The sequence below is a fragment of the Phoxinus phoxinus genome (genome assembly GCF_949152265.1).
Source record: "Phoxinus phoxinus genome assembly, chromosome: 12".
In the NCBI taxonomy this organism is placed as follows: Eukaryota; Metazoa; Chordata; class Actinopteri; order Cypriniformes; family Leuciscidae; genus Phoxinus; species Phoxinus phoxinus.
The window spans coordinates 31,568,329-31,573,518 of NC_136887.1; the positions used below are offsets into that span (position 1 = coordinate 31,568,329).

General features: G+C 37.4%; 1 long non-coding RNA gene across 1 annotated transcript; it reads right to left on the reverse strand.

Annotated features, from left to right (window-relative positions):
- Positions 1–238: 238 nt before the first annotated feature.
- Positions 239–4,067, reverse strand: LOC307008212. Its single transcript, XR_013799777.1, has 3 exons — positions 3,970–4,067; positions 2,078–2,190; positions 239–299 (listed from the first exon to the last, which is right to left on the reverse strand). It is a non-coding gene; the product is annotated as an uncharacterized lncRNA (long non-coding RNA).
- Positions 4,068–5,190: the final 1,123 nt, after the last annotated feature.

Consider the following 5,190-nt stretch of genomic DNA (forward strand, 5'->3'; position numbering starts at 1 on the left):
TTCTCCGAGGGAGAAAGTGAGAGAGCGACTGTAATTGACTGTTGATCTGGGAGGACACACGTAGGTCAGGTTGGGAGGTGAAGGAGACCAGTATTCGCTGAGATATGCTGCCACTTCAGGAATGTAATGAACAGCTCCAGTCATAAAACGCTGGGCCCCGTATATCATATCTTTTCTAAACACATTTGTGGTGCAGAGGGTAAATCTGTGTTACCTCGGCCGTCAGGAATGTCTTCACGGAGAGAGGACATCATCCCAGATGAAACGGAAAAGCAGTGTGCTTTCAGCAAGTGCTGCGACTGTAAAGAGAGAGAGGGATGATCTCACATCACACACATCAATATGAACAACGAGTGTGTTAGGACCCGTTACTGCACATTTTTGTATTACTCGTAAAAAAAGTTAATAGTTGAGTTCTTGTATGAATGTTACTTTTGCATTACTTTTCTCACTAGCATTGTATTGAGGAAGCAGTTCTGCAGGGGGTCCAATTGGCCGATCGCAAAGACCCGCCCCCCTTGGTTACTGTCGCTATGTCCGACAAGCTAAGCTGCTCTCACACACACATCATGTTCTCACGCAGAGAAAAATACATCGCGGAGCAGAGAGGAGACTGACAACACGCTGACAGACAGGACAGACCAGGTTACTTTTCGGTTATTTTTTATATTAAACATATTAAACAAACTCTCACCATTCAAATTTGGTCATTTTTTTAAAGAAATTTAAACAATAAATACCGTTTTGTGGCTCTTTAATGTGTCTGACAGATCGCTGTAGAGCATCAGTTAAAGCTGCTCGTGAACCGATCATCTCTTCCTTCTAGTTCATTTATAGCATCAAATAAACATGAATGAACATCAGAAGGAATGTTGTTTTAACCGCGGAAAGGCGTCAGTACACTCCGTTTCTCAAGTTCAAATCTTCCCATGTTATTCTACTAACTCTCCTGACTGCTTTGTCGGACAAAATGGCGGATGGCGAAGTATGATTGGTCAGATCACCTGTCAATCAAGCTCCCTGCAAATGGTCAATTGTTGGTCTTTAAAGGGACATTTCACCCAACAAATTTAATTCTGTCATTTACTCACCCTCATGTTGTTCCAAACCTGTATGAGTTTCTTTATTCTGTTGAAGACAAAAGATTATATTTTGAAGAATGCTGGTAACAAGACAGTTGACTTTAGCCATTGACTTCCATTATTATAATTTTTTTTTCTACTATGGAAGTCAATAGGTGCCATCAGTTGTCTGGTTACCAACATTCTTCAAAATACCATCTTTTGTGTTCACCAGGAGAAAGAAATTAATACAGGGTTGGAATAACATGAGGGTGAGTAAATGATGACAGAATTTTCATTTTTGGGTGAACTATTCATTTAAGCAATAAAAAAATAAATAAAAAAAATGTGATGAAATTTATTATGAAGTACTGTAAGCTGCAGTCAAGACGCTATAGTTCTTTGTCACTCCAATATTAAAACATAGCAAATCAAATTCAAAGTGTATAAATTACTTTTATCGAATGTGCACTTGTAGTGTAATATTAAAATAATATTTTTTTAAAAACAGAGTACACTTCTTTTTCACAAGGGATGTACTATCATTAATGATTATTTGAATTGCTTTATAAACAACAAAGTATATAAACACATTAATATGTAACTTTGGTTACATTTCTCATTATTTCTATCAATTAATAAACAAATACAACAAACATACATTTAGTTAAACACAAACCCAACACAAATTCGTTATTAAAAAAGTTTGGGAGACAATCTGCTCAGTGTCGCCAACTTGGTGACTGTCACTTTTCAGACCCCTTTAGCTTTTTTTTCTATCAAAAACTAGCGACTAGCGACAAATCTAGCGACTTTTTGGACTGCTGGTTAACGTAGTCAGTCACTATTTCAGACTCTCTCCATTGTCTGACAGAAAATATGTAAATGAGAACAGCTTTATTGGACATTCAGCAATAAATAGCCTATATGTGAGGATTGATAAGGAGAGAAAACAGATGTATTCTGTTCAGAAAAATCTAGCATATTAATGTATATCATTAAGAAGATTTTTTTACATTTTGATGCTTGCCACCATTGTTGCTATAGATGTGGCTCAGGTCCTTCAGTGCAAGTCTGTGGGATTTCTGGCCTCATCTGGTCTCAGATACATCCAGAAGACTGTTGAGAACTGAACAAAGAACCACAATAATGAATGATTGCACACAGGTTTCATTGAGAGCTCAGCATTAAGTGAGGAATGCACCATTGAGGATGTCCTGTGGCACGTCTGTAATTCATATCTGTCATTCAGACAGACAGAAGACGGCAGTCTGCCAAGGAGGGAGATCCAGTGAGAACGAGAGGGACGTGCATGAATTATGGAACATGACACACAACACGTTCATGTGTTCCAGCAGAGGGTAAAGAAGGTAAAGTGCCTCAAGCACTCTCACGGGCAGCCCAGCCGAGTCCTTCACACACACACACCGTCTCTGGGGGCGGATATTTGCCAAACTGCCCCAGATCAGCAGCTCGGCCAGGCTGTCCTCTCCCACTAGGCTAAACTGACGGGACACAGCCAAGATACCAACACTTGCTTGCTTCAGGGGACAACTGGACACGTCTCCGGTCTCGTGTTCTCATGTCGCTGGAGTGCCAGTGATATTTCGTGTCAGCTGGATGGGTAACAATCATTAACAGCAATGCGCAAAACACATTATTTTTTCTTTATAAAGAATTAACAAAAACTGGGCTGGGTTTCCTGAGGCACTAAGAATAACGTTAGTGCACTTAACACTTCACAACATTCTTCCCAAAAGCATGGTTATCTACTGTAAGAAGCACATACAAATGTTAGCTTTGGACCACATGTGAGTTCATTAGGCTATATATATGAAATAACTTTTTTTTTGATATTTGTACAGTTATTAGAAGAGAATGACACTTTATAAATGACATGAATGCATTTTGATCAATGCAAAGGCACTCTAAACTATTACAGAGGTTAACAAATATTAAAAAAATATATATTTTTAACAACAAAATCTATTATATTATGTTATACACCAGTGTGCTTACAGTATGCCATGTGATACTTTGATTTAAAGGGATAGTTCACCCACAAAATGGAAAATCTGTCATTATTTATTCACCCTCATGTTGTTCCAAACCCGTAAGACTTTCATTAATCTTCAGAACACAAATGAAGATCTTATTGATGAAATTTGAGAGATTTCTGTCCCTCCATTGATAGCTACACTACTGACACTTTGACACTTCAAAAAGTTCATAAAGAGATCGTAAAACGAATCCATATGAATTGAGCAGTTTAGTCAAACATTTCTGAAGACTCGATCACTTGATATGATGAACAGATTTAATGAAGGCTTTTTGTTCTTATCAAAGTAAAAGTAAAGGCCTACTTTGATAAGAAATAATGGCAATACAGAGGATATCATTAATAATCCCATTGATTTCCCAAGACAACATGTGACCTTGCAAATTATATTTAATAAATTGGTAACACTTTACAATAAGGTCCGTTTAGTTAACGTTAATTAATGCATTAACTAACATTAGCAATGATCAATACATTTGTTACCGTATTTATTAATCTTTGTTAACGCAAGTTAATATAAGTACAGGTATTCATTGTTAGTTCATTTTATCTCAAATCCATTGATTAATATTAACAGATAAAATGTTTGATAATAATATATTAGTCAATGTTGAAATTAACATTGACTTAAATGAAATTAATAAATGCTTTAGAAATGTTTCATTGTTAGTTTAATGCAGAAAGCAAAAGGAAACTTATTGTATCATTACCAACAAATTATTTATTTTTGATATAATATAGATATATATATAGATAGATAGATAGATAGATAGACAATTCATATAAATACATAGATTGTTTTCTTAAAATTGGATATTAATAGTGGGAGTGTGCTAAATGAATGCTTACCACTCTCTCTCCCTGCTCCTCTTCATCTTCCTCAAATCTGCTCCAGAATCTACTCTGCATTCTGACAGCCGGCAGTTGCTTACACCTCAAACCAGATGACCTGTGAATGCACAAAGTGTCTCAATGTCAGACCAGATATATATTTGGAGTAGTTCACTACTGAGCTAATTTTTTATGTGCATCTGTTAAGTTTCCAATTAAAAGAGCACAACTGTGGCTTAATGAGAAGAACGATGAGCCTTCTATAGTGATCCACATTGAGAATAATCCCTTCACATGCATTTATCTCGGGCCGCTGTCATCAATCTCCAAAAGGTGACGTGTAATTTCCATGTTTGGCAGGATTTGTGTGTTGGGAAGACACAATCCTGGACATATTAGTAAAAGTTTAACACCTATTGGCCGAACAGCCCAAAGACTCTTCATCAGCAAACGGAGTGCGAGCGAGTTCATTCTCGCAGGGGTTTGTATTAATGATGATGCTTCTTGTCATCGCAGGTCAGCATGCTCTCCAGGTAAAGGGTTCTGGAGGAGGATTATGAATGAGGTTGAGGTAACGTTTCGGTCAGAGCTTAATCAGAGTTTGGCTCTGGTCTGACACTTTTAGGAAAGTATGTTTGCATAATATTTCTTTTTTTTGCAAATAAACTCCTCTAAATAGTTCCTGCATCACAGAGCAGAAAGAGAGAGCATTGCTCAAAGTTTGCCCTTGCGTGGCTCAGGAAACGTAGCGGATAGTTCACTCAAAAATAATAACTGTCATAATATACTCGCCTTCATGTTGTTCCAAAACTGTATGACTTTCTTTATTCTGTGGATCGAAAAACAATATATATTTTTTTGTCCATATAATGGAAGTCAATGGGGTCCAAAATTGTTTCATTCCCTGTGTTCTTCAAAATGTCTTCTTTTATGTTCTGCAGAAGAAAGAAAGTTGTACAGGTTTGGCACGACATGAGGAAGATGCCAGAATTTTCACTTCTAGGTCGACTATCTTTTTAATGGAATGCTCAGTTTAGTTTATTTAAGATATCAACGTTGTCTCAGATGTTTCTCCTAAAATTCCTTAGGAGAAGTAAGAAATGAGACAATAGTTGACATAAGCCCCATTCACACAGCACTTTGAACCCGGCAAATTGCCGGCAAATTGCCGGAATGCCTTCTGTGTGAACGCAAACACGACCCGGGTTTAATGCCGGGATCGATGCCGGGTTGGGGACC